This window comes from Anabrus simplex, chromosome 2, assembly GCF_040414725.1.
Source record: "Anabrus simplex isolate iqAnaSimp1 chromosome 2, ASM4041472v1, whole genome shotgun sequence".
Classification (NCBI taxonomy): domain Eukaryota; kingdom Metazoa; phylum Arthropoda; class Insecta; order Orthoptera; family Tettigoniidae; genus Anabrus; species Anabrus simplex.
In genome coordinates this window covers 53,883,942-53,909,863 of record NC_090266.1, presented here as the reverse complement: position 1 = coordinate 53,909,863, position 25,922 = coordinate 53,883,942, and positions in this window count along the sequence as shown.

Genomic DNA, 25,922 nt, shown 5'->3' with positions numbered 1-25,922 from the left:
AATTGAGTTATCCTGGGTTGCCCATTAAGTAGAAAAAATGATCCTCCTTATAATAAATTATATTATTATTATTATTATTATTATTATTATTATTATTATTATTACTATTATTATTATTATTATTATTATTATTATTATTATTATTATTATTATTATTATTATTATTATTACTACTACTTCAAGTAAAAGACACCGGAAACTAATCAACTCTCCCTGGAGAACGCTCACGTTGACCGGCGTCTTACACCATTTAATTAAGTATCTGTCTTTATAGATTTCTTTACTTGGTGTTGAACGTCCTGTTTGCACATAGCTGAGATGGTTAAGGTCTAAGACTGGAATTCAAGGTATAGTCACAGCCATTTGTCATGTGTCTCAAAATCATGTAAATAAAACTAAGCCTTAATTACTCTATCTCTTTACTGATATTGGAACATTCCTTCACCAAACTTTAATTCGAATTCTCACTTTTTTATTACCCGAAAGATACTTTATTCACGTATATTCTACATCCAGGGAATTTTCAGCTTGATCTGTATACGCAGTGTGAACTGTCCTGTGATTTTAGAGTTCGTGAAACGAATATTTGACTGCTAACCTTTGACTAAAGATGAATGTGTATATTGGATTGTAATGGGTTAGAGTTCCCACTTGTATTTCTTCTAGTACATATACACTATAAAACTTCTTGAAAACTGATTGTATAATGATTACAATTATTCTAAATTACTGAAACATTGATAAGGACAGAGTGATTTGGTAGGCTTGGCTCCAATTCGAGAAAAACGAGAAAACACGCGACTAAATCCTCGCTGTCGAATGTGAACAACAAATGGCCACGACATGAGCTACGCCAGCTATTGACAGCATCACTTATTAATGTCAATTTCCATGGACCAATTTCGAAGATTGGAAACAAGTAATAACGAGATTGCGTTTTTTTCAACGAATAACAAATGTATACACAAGCTGTATTTTATCTCCCATATCAAAGTTGAAATTCATGTAGATCGGAGGGCCCCATTACAATTGTTTGATTCGTTAATGCATGGTTCTTTCCATACTTGAAATAATAAGTGCTAGCTAGTGCTGTATTTGATGGTAGCGAAGGAAGGGAGATCCTCTTGGCTCCTCTCCTGCTTTACTTGCCAAGGAATTGTTATTATCGTAAGTTGAAGCTGAGAACGTAGGATGTCACCAAGCTTCATGTACATGCAGATCGCATTTTCCTTTCATTTCAACTTTTTTTTGAAATTGCTGATATTTTAGTTGAATATGTACAGTAAGAACACGATATTCCATATCCCACATTAACATGTATCATATGTATACAGAGTGTATCAGAAGTGATGCCTCGCACCCAATGAAGTTGCTCCGCAGATCGCTCTCTCATACACACATTGGTAGATGTAAATGAACTCATCAGGTACCTCGGCGTAAATATCAATAATGAAGTAATCTTCGACGAGGCAGTTGTTATGAATCCTCAGCAAACGTATTGTTAACGAATGCAGCCTGGAGCTCTTGAAGCCTAACCAAACGCTGTCGATCATTCCTCAGTTCTTATGGCCCAACAATTTATTCCGCAGATCGCCCACCCATCCAACGTTTGACGAAGACCAGAACAGTTTTCTAGAAGACGTGGACTAGCTTTGTGAGGAGCAGTGAGGTAGGTTCCACACGACTGTCCTGATGGGATGATATAAGTCTCAGAAAGGTTTCGCGGCTTAGACCGCATGAAAGCCAATTGGAAGGATTGCTTACAGCACTTCAGTATTTGTAACAGTTTGGTCCACCTCCATTCCACCCGAGATTTGGAACGTATACTCGGCATCGGTGAGCTAGACAATAACCACTGGACGGATAGGCGAATGAGAAAAGTGTTGAGAATACAAGCCTTCCACACTTCATCTTCTTGGAAACTGAGGGGGAAAGGCATTGGAGTATATGCAGACTATCCCTCCTCTGCGAACCATATGACTTTGCCGCGGTGGGGAGGCTTGCGTGTCCCAATGATGCAGATAGCCGCAGGTGCAACCATATCGGATGGGTATCTGTTGAGAGACCAGAATAACGAATGGTTCATCGAAAGGGGGATAGCAGCTTTTCGGTAGTTGCAAGGGCGGCAGTCTAGATGATGGACTGATACGGCCTTGTAATAATACTCAACATGGCTTAGCTGTGTTGATACAGTTACACGGCTGAAAGCAACGGGAAACTACAGCCGTAACTACCTCCCGAGGACATGCAGCTCTCTCTGTATGAATGATGTACTGATGATGGCTTCCTCTCGGGTAAAATATTCCGAGGTAAACTAGTCCCCCATTCGGATCTCCGGGTGGGGACTACACGAGAGGGGGCGATCATCAGGAAGATGGATACTGACATTCTGCTAATCGGAGCGTGGAATTTTAGAAGTTTGAATCGTTGTGGTAGGTTAGAGAATCTGAAAAGGGAGATGGATAGACTAAAGTTAGATGTAGTTGGTATAAGTGAAGTACGTTGGCAGGATGAACAGGATTTTTGGTCAGGCGACTACCGAATTATCAACACAAAATCAAACAGGGGAAATGCAAGAGTTGGTTTAATAATGAATAAGAAAATGGGCAGCGGCTAAGTTACTACGACCAGCATAGTGAAAGAATTATTGTCGTCAAAATAGACACCAAACCAATGCCCACCACAATAGTGCATGTCTATATGCCTACTAGCTCAGCGGATGATGAGGAAATCGAAAGAACATATGAAGAGATAGAATATTTAATACAATATGTAAAAGGTGACGAGAATCTAATGGAATGCAGTGGTAGGCCAAGGAAGAGAAGGTAATACAGTAGGAGAATTTGGATTGGGACAAAGGAACGAAAGAGGAAGTCGGCTGGTTGAATTCTGCACTGATCATAATTTAGTCCTTGCCAATACTTGGTTCAAACACCACAAACGACGACTGTATACGTGGACGAGACCTGGAGACACTGGAAGGTATCAAATATACTTCATTATAATTAGGCAGAGATTCAGAAATCAGGTGTTGGATTGCAAAACTTTCCCAGGAGTAGGCGTGGACTCGGACCACAACTTGTTGGTCATGAAATGCCATCTGAAGTTGAAGAAATTGAAGAAAGGAAAGAATGTAAAAAGATGGGATCTAGACAAGTTGAAAGAAAAGAGTGAGAGCGATTGTTTCAAGGAACATGTTGCAAAAGGACTAAATCAAAAGGCTGAAGGAAACACTATAGAGGAAGGGTGGAGCGTCATGAAAAATGAAGTCAGTAGGGCTACTGAAGAAATGTTAGGAAGGAAGAAAAGATCAACTAAGAATCAGTGGATAACTCAGGGGATACTGGACCTGATTGATGAACGACGAAAATACAAGAATGCTAGAAATGAAGAGGGCAGAAAAGAATACAGGCGATTAAAGAATCAAGTGGATAGAAAGTGCAAGGTAGCTAAGGAAGAATGGCTGAAGGAGAAGTGCAAGGATGTCGAAGGCTGTATGGTCCTGGGTAAAGTAGATGCTGCATACAGGAAAATCAAGGAAACCTTTGGAGAAAGGAAATCTAGGTGTATGAATATTAAGAGCTCAGATGGAAAGCCACTTTTAGGGAAAGAAGACAATGCAGAAAGATGGCAGTAATATATCCAACAGTTGTATCAAGGTAAAGATGTAGATAATTTGGTTCTGGAACATGAAGAGGCTGTTGATGCTGATGAAATGGGAGACCCAATTTTGAGGTTAGAGTTTGACAGAGCTGTGAGTGACCTAAATTGGAACAAGGTACCTGGAATTGATGACATTCCCTCTGAACTACTGACTGCCTTAGGAGAAACTAGCATGGCAAGGTTATTTCATTTAGTGTGCAAGATGTATGAGACAGGAGAAGTCCAATCTGATTTTCGGCAGAATGTTGTTATTCCTATTCCCAAGAAAGCCGGTGCTGACAGGTGTGAAAACTACCGCACCATTAGTTTAGTATCTCATGCCTGCAAAATTTTAACACGTATTATTTACATAAGAATGGAAAAACAACTTGAAGCTGAGTTTGGAGAAGATCAATTTGGCTTCAGAAGAAATGTAGGCATACGTGAAGCAATCCTGACTTTACGTCTGATCTTAGAGGATCGAATCAAGAAGGACAACCCCACGTACATGGCATTCGTAGATTTAGAAAAATTATTCGATAATGTTGTTTGGACCAAGCTATTTATGATTCTGAAGATGATAAGGATCAGATACCGAGAACGAAGAATTATCTACAATCTGTATAAAAATCACTGTGCAGTGATAAGAATCGAGGGCTTTGAAAAAGAAGCAGCAATCCAGCAAGGAGTGAGGCAAGGCTGCAATTTGTCCCCTCTCCTTTTCAATGGTTACATAGAACAGGCAGTAAAGGAAATCAAAGAGAAATTTGGAAAGGGAATCACAGTCCAAGGAGAGGAAATCAAAACCTTGAGATGTGAAGATTATATTGTTATTTTATCTGAGACTGCAGAAGATCTCGAGAAGTTGCTGAATGGTATGGATGAAGTCTTGTGTAAGGAGTACAAGATGAAAATAAATAAGTCAAAAACAAAAGTAATGGAGTGCAGTCGAACGAAGGCAGGTGATATAGGAAATATTAGATTAGGAAATGAAGTGTTTAAGGAAGTAGATGAATATTGTTACTTGGGTAGTAAAATAACTAACGATGGCAGAAGTAAGGAGGACATAAAATGCAGACTATCACAAGCAAGGAAGAGCTTTCTTAAGAAAAGACATTTGCTCACTTCAAACATTGATATCGGAATTAGAAAGAGGTTTTTGAAGACTTTCGTGTGGAGCGTGGCACTGTATGGAAGTGAAACATGGACGATAACTAGCTGAGAAAGGAAGGGAATAGAAGATTTTGAAACGCGGTGTTACAGAAGAATGCTGAAGGTGAGATGGATAGATCGAATCACAAATGAAGAGATACTGAATCGAATTGGTGAGAGGAGATCGATTTTGCTAAATTTGACGAGAAGAAGGGATAGAATGATAGGACACATCTTAAGACACCCAGGGCTTGTTCAGTTTTTTTGAAGGACGTGTAGGTGGTAAGAACGGTAGGGGTAGACCAAGGTATGAATATGACAAGCAGATTAGAGCAGATGTAGGATGCAATAGTTACGTAGAAATGAAAAGGTTAGCACTGGATAGGATAGGGTGGCATGGAGAACTGCATCAAACCAGTCTATGGACTGATGACTCAAACAACAACAATCCTAAAGCGAAATTCTGGGTGAGAAAACGAACTGTATTATCAAACTCTAAATGAATCAATGCTCTGCAACGGTTCGGTGGTTCAAGTAGTAGCCGGCAGATGCCGTCACCCAGTTTGTGTTGAGGTTGAAACTGTATTACATGCGCTTGGATTATCTTATAAGGAGGAATTACAAAGGAACGTTCGTTAACACAAAGTGAGAACAGCTTTTACCTCTGCAATGTGTGAATCAGATTGGTAACTCCATGAAGAAGTTCGCTGTATATCTTCTGCTGGTCTTATAAGAAGAGACGCCGTTACGATCTATGGTCACTCACAGCGAGGCATGGTGGTAGATCCAACTGTCCACTTTGAGACAGACTTTAAACAATTCAGAAAAGAAAATCTACGAACCGATCATCCCGTATGTCAGTAAACACTACAACATCCCTCCAGAGAGATGGTCTTGTAACGGTTCAAATCCCGTTACAAGATGATATCTGTATTTTTATTATTGTATGATTTTATCTGTATTATTATTATTATTATTATTATTATTATTATTATTATTATTATTGTTATGTCAGTATTATTATTATTTTATCTGTGATATTGTTACTATTATTGTAATTATCCGTTTTATTCAATTTTGCAATTGCCTGTTGCTTGCAAGATTGCACTTAGATGTATGCATATATACGTATGTGTAGATTATCATTAAACACCTGTACAGTGAGAATTGTTGTATATATCAGAGATTGGAAGTGACGTTGTCATATTGCTAGACCACTGGCGATTCTGCCAAGTCATCGCCACTCCATGGCTACGTCATCGTATTTATTTAGCAATGCGCGCACGGACTCAGTCGCCGCGGGGCTATTTCACCACTGTGTGTAATATCTGTCGCGTAGGTGGGAGTATGTCATTGTTATTTCTGGAGATTACGTAGTTGTGTCAACCAACGTCTATATAAGGTGGATGCACATTGTAGCGTCAGTCATTACTTATACGGATGCAGTACAGTGAAGTAGTCTACTAGATCAAGAGGCCTTAGTTGGTCAGCCAACGAGTGTGAACGAGAGATGGCGAAGACTCAGTGAGCCGTTAATTATTGGTCATTGAGAGAGTGAGACCAAATGGTCGGTCCGTCACTTAGTGGAAGACGCGGACGCAAGGCTTACCAAGGAGTCAGAGAGGGCAACCCTTGACCTGCCAAGAGGTCATACCATATTGACTTACAAAGAAGTCAGATGATATGGAGAAGAAGCAGTCGCAAGGATGTATCACCACGTTAGGCGTGACACATCTACAGTAAACACCAGAGCAATGAATTACGTCGTATTTACACTCAAAGTGTTGAAGGTACAGTCAAGTGAATCAGTGAGGGAAATATTTCGTATAAATTGTTAAATGTCCGGTCAAGAAGAATTCAAATTCATGCCTAGTTTATTTCAGTTGCAATGTCATAATTTCATATTCTCATCTGTTTTATCGCCACAAGACTCACTATTTTTTGATATATTATTTAAAGAATATATATTGTTCTATCAAACGAATTCGTAGTTTTATTTCATTTACAGTAAAATATCTTAACCTCAAAATTAATGGGGAAACCGAACGCCAATCTCCTTTTCCCAGAACTTATATGGTATGTTGTCAAAAGTAAGCTTATTACCCCACACCCTGGAGATAGTCAAGAGTCTCATTCTATTATTGCTGTACTGATTGACAGCTGGCGCCCTTCAAATAACGTATGTGTAAGTGAGCAGGTAACAAGTAAGTGTGAGTACAAGGTTCGATGAGTGTGTATTTTATATAATGAATATTAATTTCATAATTTCCATTTTAAATGCAGATATTAAGATTTTCAATATAAATTCAGATTAATATGTTTGTAAAGATAGTCAGCAAGTTAGGAACCTCTCAATGTGGCGCCCAACGTGGGGCTCGAATAAATTCAGAATTTGGTCTGAATGACAGCATATCATAGGTTCATTTGGGAAGAGTATGCACATTTAAGCCAACGGAAGTATTACCGGTAAATGTCAAGAGTGTAATTTTGTGATATATAGTTGTATTTTGGGGATATGTCAAGGGATTTGAAGAGGGAAATTAATTTGAGATCGCGTACTATCACTAGTGAACCAAAGATGGACAAGGAAGACAATAACAAGTCATGTGACGACGAGGTCATTGCTTCTGCGGACATCCAAGGTGAGATTGAAAATAGGGAGCAGGTAAGCACGATGGAAGGTTCTGAGGCAATTCAGGAAAGTGCAGAAATTGAGAAGCATACTGAAACCCAAAAGGAAAAAGTGGGGGGAATGAACCAAGATTTTATAAAATTAATGATGGCCAAATTTACCGAGATCAGTAATGAAAACTGTAAAAAACTGAGTGAAAATAGTAATAAACAGATTAACTCTCTAAGTAGTAAGATGGAACAAATAATTAGTAGTAACGAAAATAGTAAGAAAGAGATAAGTAATAAAATCGAAGAATTGATTAATGGTAACAGTGCGATTAATGATAAAATAGATGGGCTAAGTGAATCACTTAATTCTAAAATAGATACTAAGATAGTAGAGGTAACTAGTCAAATATCTAAGTTAGAAGATAAGGTAAATAAAAAGTGTGTTGACCTTAGGGAAGAAATGGATTCGAGTCGGAGCGATCTTCATACTCAAATTGAGCATGTCAAAAGAACATGTACAGAGAATATCAAAGAGTTAAGTAATAAGATTTCGAGTAATCGGGAAGAAATTCATGAGGTAGTCGAGAAAAGATTGGACAAAATTTACAATGCAGTTAGGGAAGATACGAGGGAACAGATTAGTAGAATTGAACAAATTGAAAGCAAACTTGTGGAAGTCAGTGAACTACGGAACGAACAGGAAACGCTATCACAGCAGGTGAGAGAGAGAGAGGAAGAATTGCAGGAAGACGTGAGAATAGTGGAAGAGAATGCTGAAAGAGCAGCGGAAGAATAAGAAGAAGAAGAAGAAGAAGAAGAAGTGAACTGCCAGGGAGTGGTACAGCAGAAAGGTAGAGGTAAGTCGGCGGGTGAGGTGATAGTAGTGAGTGGTTTGTTCAGTAGCGATCGTGATTTAACTGGGTTTTCTGGAAAACAGTTCAGTACTACAGAATTGGTAAAAGTAGTTGAGAAAAGATTTACAAGTAAGTCGAGGAATAATATTAATGAATGGGAATATGTGTTGGAGATTTTGTCGAATGTTTTTATCGGTGAAAGTAGAATATGGTTTCGAGTATACTGGAATAATATGTCTAATTTAGGAGAGTTTAAAGTGTTCATTGATAGGCTTTGGGAGGAATGTGTGGTAGGGCGCGCGTGCGAGAGAGAGCGCATGATGTCTAGGGAAAGTAGTATAGTAGAGAGAGAGGGAAAAATGTTAGCCGTGTATCAGAGGAGAGGGGGTGATCATGATGAGCAAAGGATTAAGAGTTGTGTCGATGGTGATAGTGGTCGGAAGAGTAATCAGAGAGAATCGGGAGATGGGAGGCGTATGGATTTGAGTTATGAGAGAGAAGGTCAGAAGAGTAACGAGAGAGAATCGGAAGATGGGAGGCGTATGGATTTGAGTTATGAGAGAGAAGGTCAGAAGAGTAATCAGAGAGAATCGGAAGTTGGGAGGCGTATGTATTTGAGTTATGAGAGAGAAGGTCAGAAGAGTAATCAGAGAGACTCGGAAGATGGGAGGCGTACGGATTTGAGTTATCAGAGGGATTATGATAAGCCGAATATGAAGGTTATCAAGGTGTCGTTATCGAGCCAGTGTATTTCAGATTCACAGGGAATCGGGTAAGTTAAGTGGACAGGCTGAGGGTAGTAGATGAACAGGTATTTAGTATAAGAAGTTATGTAGTAAAAGTAGATTTAAGAGTAATGTGATTGTGACCTAAGTAATGTTAAGTGAGTTATTTAAGTAATGGCGTAGTCGTAGATAATGAAGTAATTAATAGTAGTAGTAAGGTAGACGTAAGAAGTGTTCTGTTATGTGATGTAAGTACTTGTAATGCCGAGAATGTGATGTAAGTAGTGAGGGAATAACTCCGATGATGGAAATTGTGATATGAAGAAGGTAAGTGAAGGTACTATTAGATTTTATAACAGCCGTGGGTAAGTCAAAGTGAGTAAATAAAATGATAGCGGTACCAATCATAATTGAAGATAATTGTAAGTTTCAGCCATGCCTTGTTGTACCAGAACTTGTGTATTCAGTTGTTTTAGGAGCTGACTTGGTTGCAAATCATGGAAGTAGAGTAGACTTTAATTTAGGTAGTGTGTGTTTGTTCTACGAGGAAACTAGCAAAAAAGTACGTATTAATTATGATGGTCTGAGGTAAGTGTGTTGGTGACGTGTGTTCTTTGAAATATATGAGAGGTAAGTGAAGTTGTTCCTAGTGAGAGGAAATGTTTTGTTGGGTGTGTTACGTGCCTGTACGACCAGTATCCGTGGGATAGTCGGTATGAGGCAGTGACGTGAGGTAATTTGAGTGAATTACAGGAGGAGTAATTGTGTTCGATGTTAGGTAAGCATCGAAATGTATTCAGTGGTAAGTGAGGAAGAACACGTATATGAACATAAATTTGTAGTAAATGACCATTGATCGTTTGTGGGAGGTAAGTACCCCAGTCAACTTAAATGTGCTAGTGACGTCTAAGAACAAATAAACATTATGCTGGATTACGGAATAATTGAACCATCTTGTAGCCATAGTATTGATTCTTTAATTATTGTTGCAGAGGAGGATGTGATTTTTTGAGATATGTAAGTTAATAAGGGCAAAATTGATTCAGTTTGAGTGACAGAGTGCTACTCAGAGTTCCATTTCATCATCTGCAGAGGCGGGAAATATGTTGAAGTTATTATTTTGTATCAGGGGTATTTCACTATTGTGAACCGTATCGGGAAGTGTGCATATTCCTTAAAAGATCAGGAAGGGGATATTGTCGCTATTTATAATATTATATATGTAAGGAAGTATTTCACGTGAGATTTGTTGAAATAAGAGTAAGATGATTAAATTTTGTGAGAAACTGGCAAAATAAAATTAACATCTGCGATATGCGTGTGAACCAAGTGTCGTATTGGTGCATTGGAAGAATAAGTGCTACATTGTCATGTACTGTGTGACAAAACGGAGAACAGGACATTGGACAGTTAACTGCGATAACAATATGCGAGAACAGTTCTCATATAAGTGATATTTCACAAAAAGTTTTGATATGTTAAAAAAAAAGAAGAATGTAGTGTAATCATTTAAAATTATTTGTATGTGCTAAATTGAGTGCTGTACTCTTGTGATTTGTATGAGAGAAAAAGAGAATGGGACACTGAACAGTTATCTACGATGGCAATGTGCGAGAGAAATTCTCATGTGTGATATTTTATAAAATGTATGGATGTTAAAAAATAAAATTATTGTTGTATACTCATTGAAAGTGTTTATATGTGTCAGTGTTATATATATATATATATATAATTTTGTTCATAAATCAATCGATTCCTTGTTCTTCGATTTATTTATGAGGGAGGCGAATTGTAACGGTTCAAATCCCGTTACAAGATGATATCTGTATTTTTATTATTGTATGGTTTTATCTGTATTATTATTATTATTATTATTATTATTATTATTATTATTATTATTATTATTATTATTATTATTATTATTATTATTATTGTACCGGGCGGTACACCTCCACGCCGCTAATTTAAAATGTGCGCCAGTTGAAACTCCTCTGCTGGAGGAAGTCTGAACTTTATTGACGGTATTAATTTTCAAGTTTCTCAGAAGATGTCACTACCTGGAAGTTTTAGAGTTTTTGAACTGTGTCATTTTCGACGTATTTTTGTTTTGCTTGTAGTAAGAAGTGTGAACTTTCTCTTCTAGTGGACACTACTGAAGATCAACAATAGTGCACCCTAGTGCGGAGTGAAAGAACTATTTTTTGGAGAAATTTTTATTTCAAAAGTTTGTTTCTTGTTAAATTTCTTTCTGTTATTGTTTAAGTTGGCTGTATACCCCTCTCTTTCCCCTTGTTTTGTATTTAGCCAATCCCGAATTTCTTTTATTATTAATTTCTGACCAATCGGATCTATCTTCCCTCAACTTGAAGATGTTGCTGTATCCTACCCAATAAAGAGTTTGTGGGAGGGTGTTTTCATTCCCCTAACGCCTCGAACCTTCCGCGAGAGAATATAAACTGCTGATTTTATGGTCTCCGGGCCACTTCTGTTCCATTTTTCAGTGTGTAAAGTACATAGCAGGGGGCGGGAAGCGCCTCTTTCTTCGGCAGCGGTCAACAACAAGGTAATGGCCAATTAATAACTTCTTTCTTTGCTAGCTCAGCAGTTTAACTCTCGGGGAGGGTCCGAAGTTTTTCCATTATGTAACCTTCCTTAAAAATGTAAAGAAACTTGTATCTATCCTATCTTTTAAACTACATATTGGCATAGAGAGTGCTTAACCCTCTCGAGCTCCCACTCATATTGTTTTGAGGTGAACTCATTTTCTCAACCTATTCTTCCTTAACATTATGTAAATTTGTTTCTTTTCTAAAGTCACCTCCGTAGTATGGGATTAGCCCTTGCATCAGTGGCCTAGAGCCAAATTAGGTTTTGAAACAAATACATTAGGAGTGCAGATCGCCTCCTCTCAAATTGTTTCTTTAGAGGTCATTGTAATTACCCTTTTTCATTTAATTGACCTCAGTAGGTTGGGTATGTTACCCCTGTGTCTATGTCCTGAGAGGACAACTTGAAGGTGGAGTTTGGTGTGGCCTTTGAGAGGCTTAAAGTTGAGAGCGAGTGGCTCTTTTTCGAAAATTGAGTGTGGTATGCCTCGTGGAGGCTTTTCAGTGTAATTTGGAGCAAGTGCTCCTGAACATGAATGGGGTTTTCTGCCCCTCTGGTAAAACTTATTTTGAAGTAAGGTTGGGCTGATTGCCCACGAATTGTGAAGTAAGGGCGCTGAGCCCAAATCCAGTAAATATTATACCTACATTTTGTTGACTTGCTACTCTGTACATGCAATGCTTGTTATTTCTTCATTTTAAAAAGAAAATATAACCTTGTTAAACTTTACATTAACTCTGATTCCGTAGTTTGAGACCCGTTCACGCCCGCACCTTCTTTCACCTCTACCTACCGCTAAAACACGGTAACAATTATTATTATTATTATTATTGTTATTATTATGTCAGTATTATTATTATTTTATCTGTGATATTGTTACTATTATTGTAATTATCCGTTTTATTCAATTTTGCAATTGCCTGTTGCTTGCAAGATTGCACTTAGATGTATGCATATATACGTATGTGTAGATTATCATTAAACACCTGTACAGTGAGAATTGTTGTATATATCAGAGATTGGAAGTGACGTTGTCATATTGCTAGACCACTGGCGATTCTGCCAAGTCATCGCCACTCCATGGCTACGTCATCGTATTTATTTAGCAATGCGCGCACGGACTCAGTCGCCGCGGGGCTATTTCACCACTGTGTGTAATATCTGTCGCGTAGGTGGGAGTATGTCATTGTTATTTCTGGAGATTACGTAGTTGTGTCAACCAACGTCTATATAAGGTGGATGCACATTGTAGCGTCAGTCATTACTTATACGGATGCAGTACAGTGAAGTAGTCTACTAGATCAAGAGGCCTTAGTTGGTCAGCCAACGAGTGTGAACGAGAGATGGCGAAGACTCAGTGAGCCATTAATTATTGGTCATTGAGAGAGTGAGACCAAATGGTTGGTCCGTCACTTAGTGGAAGACGCGGACGCAAGGCTTACCAAGGAGTCAGAGAGGGCAACCCTTGACCTGCCAAGAGGTCATACCATATTGACTTACAAAGAAGTCAGATGATATGGAGAAGAAGCAGTCGCAAGGATGTATCACCACGTTAGGCGTGACACATCTACAGTAAACACCAGAGCAATGGATTACGTCGTAATTACACTCAAAGTGTTGAAGGTACAGTCAAGTGAATCAGTGAGGGAAATATTTCGTATAAATTGTTAAATGTCCGGTCAAGAAGAATTCAAATTCATGCCTAGTTTATTTCAGTTCCAATGTCATAATTTCATATTCTCATCTGTTTTATCGCAACAAGACTCACTATTTTTTGATATATTATTTAAAGAATATATATTGTTCTATCAAACGAATTCATAGTTTTATTTCATTTACAGTAAAATATCTTAACCTCAAAATTAATGGGGAAACCGAACGCCAATCTCCTTTTCCCAGAACTTATATGGTATGTTGTCAAAAGTAAGCTTATTACCCCACACCCTAGAGATAGTCAAGAGTCTCATTCTATTATTGCTGTACTGAGTGACAGCTGGCGCCCTTCAAATAACGTATGTGTAAGTGAGCAGGTAACAAGTAAGTGTGAGTACAAGGTTCGACGAGTGTGTATTTTATATAATGAATATTAATTTCATAATTTCCATTTTAAATGCAGATATTCAGATTTTCAATATAAATTCAGATTAATATGTTTGTAAAGATAGTCAGCAAGTTAGGAACCTCTCAGTCTGTAATAGGCTTTATATTCGATTGCAGAGGCAGTGTAACGACGTATACAGTGAGTCTCATGTTTAGGTTGGGTACTCATCACCCTACGTTAGAGAACATCATAGTAAACACTACAACATCCCTCCAGAGAGATGGTCTTTAATAGGTTTTATATTCGATTGCAGAGGCAGTGTAACGAAGTATACAGTGAGTCTCATGTTTAGGTTGGGTACTCATCACCCTACGTTAGAGAACATCATAGTAAACATCATGAAAGTTCTACTCAGCACCCTAAATCACCGTCGCTATCAGACATAGGTCACGGCAATTTACAGATTCTGATTTGTGATGATCACAATATTAGTGTGGGCCATTTTATTCTTTAGATTAGTATATATCCTTCTAGTCATTTGGATTCTATTTAAAATTCAAGATTCCTATGGTTTGTCACAATTTGTGAACTAATGTCACCATGGAATATATATGTAAAACACTGATTCCACCCTAGGCAATTACCGATAGCTAACATCATCATGTGCCTGGAACCTTCCGCGTCATCCTCTTAACGCTACAGAATACCAGCTTGAACTTATCCCAGTCACTGGAACCATGCTGGTTTACTTTGTTTCACTTCGCCGATCGTTGCACGTCGGATCTCCTTATTGACGTCGAGTAATATATAAGTTAAATGCACGCCTCCCTCGCCCCCGAATCATATTCTCGGCCATCCAGGTGGACAAGCAGCAGATAAACCAAAAATATAATAATTCACACCACTATATCTCACAGCCGCAGCATTCTCAGTCTTCTTCATTCTTTCCCTGCCTACACCTTCATGGAGCCGTGAGTGTGGTGTCGTATGGCAAGTCGGTGCGAGAAGTAATCGAATGTTGTAAATACGGTGCCTTTCTCAGAGGCCTCAATCAATCACACAATGAATGGAATGAAAGCGCCACTGATCGGCATTTAGGGCTCTCGCTCAGATCACAGATTCCCCAAAAGTCTTTTCTTTAATGCTTTCAAAGAACGTTTAATTTTATGCATCATCTCCCTCGGCAATTTATTCCAATCCCTAATTTCCCCTCCGATAAACGAATATTTGCACCAATCTTTCGTCTTGAATTTCATAGTATGATGTTTCCTACTTGTGAAAAAAACCGCCGCTCAAGCTTATTCGTTTAATAATGTCATTCCACGCCATCTCTCTTTCGACAGTTTAGAACATACCGCTTAGTCTAACAGCTAGTCACCTTACTCCCAATTCCCTCCAGTCCAAAGTTTGCAACGTTTTTGTGGGAAGTCTTTTGTGGAAAATCATCCACAAGATATCGTGCTATTTCCTCTGGATCTTTTCCATTCTCGAATCAATTAAACCTGCTGAGGCTGACAAATACAGTAACCTTACACTTATTGGGGTCCTACCAGTAATTTATTCCCTCCCCGCCCCCGTTGCACACTTCTAAAACACCTAAATAACTAAATAACCAAGATACAAGCATCAAATGGCTAGATATTTGTGAAAAGTACCACTATACAGTGCCACTTACTGGAATCGTTAAGACTGAAAATCTGCGCGGTATTTCTGAAAATGTGTTAAGATTTAAACAACCCTCGAATGTGGACTTCGTCAAGATTTTAAGCTCCATCCCCATATGGAGGGTTTAATTCAACTACCACGTGCTTCATTGTTGGCTGACAGTGTGTTGTGGTGTGTGGAAGTGAAGAGGTATATATTAAGACAAAACACAAATATTCGGCTAAAATTCTCTGCCACTCCTGAAATTAATCCCGCGAGCATCTGAACCTAAGGTCTCTATGCTGACAATTAACCTGCCGTCCAGACTATGTTCCAACATTCCCAATGAAGAGGCGATTTCAAATCGCAATTATTACATACAAAATTGCCTTTCAACGTCTAATAATTGCGAGGGTTATCAGTCTCCCCAAGCAGCTAAAATCCATCGATTAGACCGCTGGGTAAATAATACTGTAATGTATTTAAGAAGTCGGTCACCTGTAGGTGTCCTCATTTGTCCTCATCTCAACCAAATTAGCATTGTACCGTTACTTGACTGGAAGACATTCTCGTGGACGAGATTTAACAGCAATTACGACAAACTTCTGCTAGAACACCATACAGGATCACTATATTCCTTGAAAAGTTCCCATCTTTCGCCCTGTCTGAGGAGTGAACACGGTACCGTATCACGATATTCACTGAAATGTCCCCATTTTCCTTCTCCACCCAAATAGACGCAGTAAGACTAGCGATCGCTATATAAAGGAACACTCTATTCCCTGAGAAGTCCCCATCTTCTTTCTCCACCCAAATAGACGCAGTAAGACTAGCGATCACTATATAAAGGATCACTATATTTTCTGAGAAGTCCCCATCTTCTTTCTCCACCCAAATAGACGCAGTAAGACTAGCGATCGCTATATAAAGGATCACTATATTCTCTGAGAAGTCCCCATCTTCCTTCTCCACCCAGCTAGGCGCTGTCTGACTAGCGAACACTATTCGTTCTTACTATATTCTCTGAGAAGTCCCCATTTTCCTTCTCAACCCAGCTAGACGCTGTCTGACTAGCGAACACTATACGTTATCACTATATTCTCTGAGAAGTCCCCATCTTCCTTCTCCACCCAGCTAACCGCTGTCTGACTAGCGAACACTATATAAAGGAACACTATATTCTCTGAGAAGTCCCCATCTTCTTTCTCCACCCAAATAGACGCAGTAAGACTAGCGATCACTATATAAAGGATCACTGTATTCTCTGAGAAGTCCCCATCTTCTTTCTCCACCCAAATAGACGCAGTAAGACTAGCGATCGCTATATAAAGAATCACTATATTCTCTGAGAAGTCCCCATCTTCTTTCTCCACCCAAATAGGCGCTGTCTGACTAGCGAACACTATACGTCATTACTATATTCTCTGAGAAGACCCCATCTTCCTTCTCCACCCAGCTAGGCGCTGTCTGACTAGCGAACAGTATTCGTTCTTACTATACTCTCTGAGAAGTCCCCATTTTCCTTCTCAACCCAGCTAGACGCTGTCTGACTAGCGAACACTATACGTTATCACTATATTCTCTGAGAAGTCCCCATCTTCCTTCTCCACCCAGCTAGGCGCTGTCTGACTAGCGAACACTATTCGTTCTTACTATATTCTCTGAGAAGTCCCCATTTTCCTTCTCCACCCAGCTAGGCGTTATCTGACTAGCGAACACTATATGTTATCACTATATTGTCTGAGAAGTCCCCATCTTCCTTCTCCACCCAGCTAGACGCTGTCTGACTAGCGAACACTATATGTTATCACTATATTGTCTGAGAAGACCCCATCTTCCGTCTCCACCCAGTTAGGCGCTGTCTGACTAGCGAACACTATTCGTTCTTACTATATTCTCTGAGAAGTCCCCATTTTCCTTCTCCACCCAGCTAGGCGTTTTCTGACTAGCGAACACTATATGTTATCACTATATTGTCTGAGAAGTCCCCATCTTCCTTCTCCACCCAGCTAGACGCTGTCTGACTAGCGAACACTATATGTTATCACTATATTGTCTGAGAAGTCCCCATCTTCCTTCTCCACCCAGCTAGGCGTTGTCTGACTAGCGAACACTATATGTTATCACTATATTGTCTGAGAAGTCCCCATCTTCCTTCTCCACCCAGCTAGGCGCTGTCTGACTAGAGAACACTGTACAGGATCACTATATTCTCTGAGAAGTCCCCATCTTCCTTCTCCACCCAGCTAGACGCTGTCTGACTAGCGAACACTGTACAGGATCACTATATTCTCTGAGAAGTCCCCATCTTCCTTCTCCACCCAGCTAGACGCTGTCTGACTAGCGAACACTGTACAGGATCACTATATTCTCTGAGAAGTCCCCATCTTCCTTCTCCACCCAGCTAGGCGTTGTCTGACGAGATCAAGAGGTTACGCATCCCCCACCAAGTCGAACGTGAGGTGGCGAAGTTAAAACATTCCTGCCAAAGTGAAACAGCGATATTTCGAGCCTCTCTTTATAATGTTCTACATTTTACGCGTTCTCGCTTACCCTCGCCGGCTCCCCAGCTTCTCACTCTGCCCCTCCCCATTTCCCGCATTATAGGGGCACAAACATTGAGCTTTCAGCAAGGCTCTTCCACTACATTTGTAGATTTGCCTTGCTGGAAATTTGTAATAAAAGTTATGAGACTACTAGACACTGTCAAAAGCTTACACAATATTCACACGATATTAATTTCCAAGTCTGTTTCCAACTCCGAGTTCATTCTTTTGTTGTAGGTACAGAAAGATTTAAGCATGAAAGTACTGCGTAAGTTACCTTGAATTATTGATGATGATTATTATTAAATAATAGTCTCTTTATCCGTGTCGTTCGTTTCTGGCACGTTGAATAGCTAAGGGACAAAATGCGAACACCCAGTCGTCAGCTGTCTTCTATTGAAGAGGCGTTGAACAATTATTATTATTAGTATTAACCCGCCTGGTGGCCATGTTCGTTGGTTAGTCGATTTTCACCATCACAATGTTGGCCGACACGGTAAGAGAGGTGGTGGTGATTGCATGCAAAAACCCTGGATTTACTTTCAAACCTCTCCGCAGTGCTCATATGGAGTGAGCGCATATGAAGCTGTTGATGTTGATACCTCTGTCGGATGGAGCAGACACCTTGGTGGTATTCGACAGGAGTAGGCTACGTGCCGGCTTCGGGTTTTACTCTCTTTCTACTTCATTATTGTCATTCCACATCCAGACGCGCAAGTTGCCCATGGATGTCAAGTAGAGAGTCCTGCACCAGGCGAGTCAACATGTCCTCGGACACTCCCGGCACTGGAAGCCATACGATAGATAAATACAGTGGAAGCTCGATATCTCGAATCACCTCGGAAACTAAATTTCATTTCGAGTTATCATCAAAATTTCGAGATATAGAGAAGAACGTTTTACCGATCTCGATAGCTGTAGTCATTTAAGTGCGGCCAGTATCCAGTATTCGGGAGATACCGGGTTCGAACCCCTCTGTCGGCAGCCCTGAGGATGGTTTTCCGTCGTTTCCCATTTTCACACCAGGCAAATGCCAGGGCTGTACCTTAATTAAGGCCACGGCCGCTTCCTTCCACTTCCTAGGCCTTTCCTATCCCATCGTCACCATAAGACATATCTGTGTCGATGCGACGTAAAGCAAGTAGCGTAGTAAGTTACTTCGAGATACTGAAAATTCGAGTGATTGAAGTTCGATATATCGAGGCTCGACTATAATTACTAATGGGTTTATTGAAGCTAATAGCCATACATAAAAATGAAAGGTTATTCACCACATAAGTCCTTAAGAGACGGCGTCTCCTATTACACCACTCAGCGTGGTATGGTTCACATTTCTGTCCGCATTGTTCACAGACGCCCTCTAAGGCTGGCTCGTGGAATGCTTTGGTTTTACACACTCGAAAGAGGAATCCGTGTACTGAGAAACGAGTTATCATATGTCGAAGATCAGAGTCGGGCGCTTTCCAGTCTGAAGATGTCATAGCTTCAGTTGCGTAGAACTCAAACCATATATGTTTTTTTCATCGCTTGTAGCCCAGTTAGTAGGCCTTGATAGGCGAATGTGGGCGGTAGGCGCATTTGTATTTTTATATCCTCTATATAAAAGGACTCCCTGGTTAATTCATAAGTTAGTGTGGAAAAGTTACATTTTTTCTCAATTCCTCTCAAGTTGATTTTGGTGAGATAGGGCCAAATTATTTGTATCCCACACGTTGCGATGAGGGTTAATTTACTAAAGAAGATCTTCATAGACTTGTCAATAGTCTTCACAGAAGATTGATATCGCTCATCGCAATTACAGCTGCTGTCACCCTCTTTATGACATGATTCGTGTAGGAGGTTCTGGAAGTCTCCAAGGTTACCCCAAGATGTTCGACTCGTTGGCTGAATGGTCAGCGTACTGGCCTTCTGTTCAGAGGGTCCCGGATTCGATTCCCGGCCCGATCGGGGATTTTAACCTTCATTGGTTAATTCCAAAGGCCCAGGGGCAGGGTGTCTCGTTCGGGAGGTAATTAATTAAGTAAATGAATGTCCGCATCTGTGGTGCAGTGGTTAGATTAGCTGCCACACCTAGAGGCGCTGGAACGTGGTCCAGGGGGGTTCGATTTCCACCTCAGCCATCCTCGAAGTGGTTTTCAGCAGTTTCCCACTTCTCCTCGAGGCAAATGCCATCATGGTACCTAACTTAAGGCCATGGCCGCTTCTTTCCCTCTTCCCCGCCTGTCTCTTCCGATCTTACCATCCCTCTACAAGGCCCCTGTTCATCATACGAGGTGAGGCCACCTGGGAGAGGTAGCAGTCCTCCTCCTCAGCTATATCCCCCCAACGAAAAGTCTCACGCTGTAGGACACTGCCCTTGAAGTGGTAGAGGAGGGATCGCTCGCTAAGTCCGAGAGAAAAACTAACATTACAAAGTAAACGGATTAAGAAAGGAAGAAAAATATTAAAGTAAATAATAATAATAATAATAATAATAATAATAATAATAATAATAATAATAATAATAATAATAATAATAATTCTACCGGAGGTACAGCAACTACGCACATTTAAAACGAGCGCCTGTTAGAAGGCCATCTCTAATACAAACTGTGGAACCTCCAGTGGAAGGAGTTTGAACGTTTGTCGTCAGATGTTTCTATTGTCGATTTATGTACTCCGTCTGGCGAGTGCACGAACAATTAATTTTCTAAGAAATTTGTAATTTTGAAGTTTTCAGCACTGAAGGGTTGTAAATTCATTTTCGTGTTCTTAGGTTATTAGCACTGCTATCCCTTCCTTCTTCTTGTAAGTGTTCGACCAATCAGGAATTTTTGATATTTATTTGATTATCCAATGGGATTTGTGGGTGTGTCCGGGACTTTTGTCCAGATAATTCTGGAACCTTCCTCTCCGCTATAAAAGCTGGGACCATTCGGGCCATGTTGTCTCTCGAACGCTCCAGTCCAGCAGTAGAGTGTGTTCGTAGAGGAGGCAGGGGGGAGCTTGCCTAATCCATCTCCGGAAGGTCCACCAGCTCAAGGTAATGGCAGACATCTTTTAATCACGTAATAGTCTGTGAAAGCTAACTCGAGGGGAAGGTTTCAAATTTTCTTAATGTAATCTTGCAATGTAAATCTGGTTTAAGACCTTAACTTAGGGATTAAAGGGCGGGAACCCTCTTGTCAATAGACAATCTTCGTAGAAGTTTTATATCGCTCATCGCAATTACGGCTGCTGTCACCCTCTTTATTACCTGATTCGTCAAGGAGGTTCCGGAAGTCTGAAAGGTTGTCCCCAAGATTTTTGACTCGTTGGCTGAATGGTCAGCGTACCGGCCTTCGCTTCAGAGGGTCCCGGATTAGATTTCCGGCCCAGTCGGGGATTTCAACCTTCATTGGTTAATTCCATTGGCCCGGGGGCTGGGTGTTTATGCTGTACCCAACATCCCTGCAACTCATACAGCACACATAACACTATCCTCCACCATAATACGCAGTTACCTACACATAGCAGATGCCGCCCACCCTCATCGGAGGTTCTGCCCTACAAGGGCTGTCCACGACTAGATATAGCCACACGAAATTAAAATAAATTTAATCCAAGATAGTTGAAATCATTAACGTTTTTTTGCTAGTGGCATAGGTCTTATGGCGACGATGGGATAGGAAAGGGCTAGGAGTTGAAAGGAAGCGGCCGTGGCCTTAATTCAGGCACAGCCCCAGCATTTGCCTGGTGTAAGAAAGGGAAACCACGGAAACCCATCTTCAGGGCTGCCGACAGTGGGATTCGAACCCACTATCTCCCGGAAGCAAGCTCACAGCTGCGGGCCCTTGACCGCACGGCCAACTCGCCCAGTTTTGCGATTTTTAGGGAGACTTGTTCATAGAATTGTTGATCTGACGCGGCAACTCTGCCACCCCATCTGAATTTCATGTGAACCAATTTGTCCATGCTTAACTGGAATTTGTTTCTTTTAGCCCAGGATACCAGGAGATCACAGCATTTCTGTAAGTCTTCTAAATTGGAAGAGCCACGGGCCATGTCTTCTGAATAGGTATGTAGAGAGATTTGCCCTTCAAATTTTCTTCAGTATTTCCACGATATCTGCAGTATGAGGTTGAATAAGAGCGTACTAATCGGGTTACCCTGTAGAACACCGCTCGTCTGGGTGATAGGTTGTGTGGATTGAAGATTTTCTCTTACAATGACTGTATTATCCTGTAAGATGTTTGTCAGTTTCCTTCTCCTAACATTTCTTCAAGCTTATCAGTAAGAATCTCACTATCCAGCAGGTCGAAAGCCTTTTTGTAGTCCATAAAAAACATGGTATTTGCCTGCTTTATGTATCAGAGCTTCCCGGACGACTTCCAGTAAATTCTGTATCGCGTGAAAGGTTGACCTGCCTTTCCTGAACCCGTATTGTTGATCGCGGATGCTATCGGTACTTAGCAAGGTGAGTCTATCCGTTACGAATTTGGAAAATACTTTGAAGATTGCATTTTCCAAAGCGATACCTGTATACGAACTGGGAGAGTCTGGGTTTCCTTTAACTTTATATAGTTTCCTCAATGAGGTTTTCAAGCTAGATTGTATTTCGCTCATCTCCAGACACTTGTTGAAGAGTGCAGCCCATATTTTTCCCAAGAATGGAAAAGCGTTATTCAGGTGTTCGTTATAGATGTTGTCTAGGCCAGCGGTTTCTGATTTTTAAGTCCCTGTATTGTTGTCCTCACCTCATCCTCCGTAATGGTGGGGAAGCTGCAGATTTCTCTTGTGCTTGTTCTGTTCAGTGCAGTTCCGTCATTGAGAATGCGCTGGAAGTGGGTTACCCATATATAACCGTGGCAATGGATGTGCAGAATTTTGGCAATCTTGGCTACAATGCGTCAAAGTGGTTTATATTAGCGGCTTTTAGAATTTTTCTTCCTTCCTCTTCCAGCCAAGCAGCCTTTTTTCCTTTAAGAGCGTATTGAATTGTCGTCTTAAGACGTTATAATCTTGAAGGTGTTCTTGAGTCCTAGACGATCTTGCTCTATGGATAAGTGTTTCATTTTCTCGTAGCAGAGAGTGTCGAACCATGCTTTTAATCTTTTTGTCTTTAGAGTGAGAACTATTTGTGCGTTATTTGTAGTTTGCCCAAGGGTTAAGGCAACTGCTTCAATCTTCCCTTGTTGGATCCCTTCTATCACTTCGTAGGAGGATAAAGCGAACTCTTCGAGATTGCTGATGTTTAAACTTCCTTCTTCTGCTTGTTGTTTTAAGGGGCCTAACATCGAAGGTCATCGGCCCAAACTTCTTTTTACCAATAGTCATTCTTCCCTTTCACTTGTAGGTGGTGTGCAATTTATGGTAGGTGTTTCCTTAAGAGCACCCTGTGTGAGTACTCGAGTACCTTTATATCCGTTGCCTTATTGGCTGTACTATCGTACTCATACCATTGTAACACATGCAAGTTGGGAGGGTAGGGTCATTTGAAATTTTAAATCCGTCTTCCTCCAGCTATTCGCTAACTGCGTTGCTGTTTGCGTCTTCACTGTCAACGTGGCAGTGGAAATCGCCTGCCAGGATGGTATCTATGTGAGACTGTGTGACACTGAGCACGTAAGAGAGGTTTTCAACTATTTCTCGTGCCGTGCAATTTGGTTGAAGATATGCCCCAATAATATTTAGAGCCATTGCTTTTTATAGCTAGAGTGTTTGCAGAGCTGTAGAAGCTGTAATGCGAGGATAACCAAGGTCTTAACAGACAGGTGGCTCCACCACAGTTGTAATATCCTTCTATGTTGATGTACTAAGTTAAGAAGGGTTCTACTAAGATATCAGCTCAGAATATTTCTGGAGGACTTAAGTTCCTAACACTGTTAAGCCGTTCTGCATTCCATAGAAAATTTTATAATTTATTCCATGTCCACCCCTTCGTTTCTTTTATGTGATCTCCCAAGCGGGAAGCGAAAGGGCCGTACAGTTATTCCTTTGGGCCAAAAGTTGGAGTTTTCAGTGTCCTCCAAATTCTGGATGAGTATTCCTACTTGAAAGGACTTATTGTATCCTGGAGTTCTAAGTTTCACACAGACTATATTTCGTTTTGTTATGTTTCTCTTATTTAAATAGCTTATAATTTTCTCCGTAATCGTGTTGCTCGATACTTTACCCAGGGTCTTCTTTCACCAGTTTGGAAGGTGCCATCTTCGTCTTCTCCTGCGTCTATTGTGGTGTTAGGCCTTGGCCGCTTCCTTCCCTCTCCCTTGTCTATCCCTTCCAATCTTCCTATCCCTCTACAACGCCTCTGTTTATCATAGCAGGTGAGGCCACCTGGGCGATGCACTGGTCCTCCTGCCCAGTTGTATCCGCGATTAAAAGTAACGTGCTCCAGAACACTGCCCTTGAGGCGGCAGAGGAATGACGCCTCGCTGAGTCCGTGGGGAAAAAACCAACCCTGGAAGGTTATTATTATTATTATTATTATTATTATTATTATTATTATTATTATTATTATTATTATTATTATTATTATTATCTGAAGTATAGTCCTCACGGAACTCTTGTGTCAGATGAAATCTTCTTTGAATATTTCATTCAAGTAGGCATTCCAACAGCGGTAATGCAGGAATAAAATTATTGACTGACTGACTGATTTGATTTGATTTGATTTGATTTGATTTGATTTGATTTGATTTGATTTGATTTGATTTGATTTGATTTGATTTGATTTGATTTGATTTGATTTGATTCATCTGGCAGTCCTAATCCTTGATTGAATATCCATCGTGCTGGCTTTCGATTCAGAAGATGCCGGGTTCGTTCCTCGGCCCGGCTGAGGATGTTAAATGCGTATGGTTATACGTTCATCTTATTACACTTCTTGACACCTACATACTGTACAACACAACAGACTGTAAACAATACTAGAAACACGCAATAGTGAAGACATTCCCCCTCGTCAAGTTGGCGTTAAGAAATCTTTTCTTTAAATGTTGGAAACTATGGTCACTTGGGTGGAGCTTTGGGCAGAATCTAGTGATAAATATGACAAGCAACTTTCTGATTACTAAAACACTATTCATATATGGGAAATATATATACGAAAAGGCGATTCCAAGGGAAATTATCTGAATCCTGGAACACAATATAGGTAAAAGTCACTTTTCCTCAAAAGCATTCTTTTTAAACAATTCTTTGTATCCAGTTGCCTGCATATTTCAAATTAGGGTAAGTATAAAATGACGCTCGACAGTAAGACAAAATCCATGAACTATGGCGTAAGACTTACTTGTCTAAAGAGAAACGCACGAGTGATCAGAACTACGGCGTAAGACTTACTTGTCTTACAGCTAACGGAAACATACGAGGGCTCTGAATCACTTTTTGCCACTCTTAATTATTTCCCGCTAAAGCACATTCGTTCATTTAGTGGTTAATGTGCGGCCAACCGTGACCACGAAACGCGATTATTGCGTAAAATCAATATTAATTATTAAATCTGTGAAACTGGTAACGTTCCATGCGCAAACGAACACGGAGATATATGTTATGTTTTAAATGAATAGGGAGAGAAGATTGCAGCCTCACTTATTAGAACAAGGACAATTAATCAAATGGAGCTGAAATAAGCTAATGAAGAACTGGCGAATATTATGCTCCTTGCAAGTCTTTTAAGTTCGATCCAGTTTAATTTGTCGTTCATCAGATTCGATTTGCTATCGAAGCAATGGGTTACATTTCACTCCAGTCACTGCAAAATATCATGGAGAAATTATACTGTAAAATCCCTACCAAAGAATGTCTCAGACTGTTCTTTTACCAGAAGAGATATCGTCGGTGCGCTCTTTTCTGTCCATTATCCTCCGTAAGACTGGTCACTCCTCGCAGCCACATACGGATATCCAGTCCATCAGAACAACGTTCGTTGTGTTCATTTTCCTATGCGAATTTGTAAAGGGAAATGAACCTTAAATGCAATACATTGTAGGAGTGCGTAAATACTTCATGAAAATATACATTCCTACAGTGCGGTAGAGTAAGGTGTTTTCCATTACAAGTTGGCATAGGAAAATGAACAAAACGAACTTTGCTCTGATGGATTGCATGTTGATGAATGGCTGAGAGG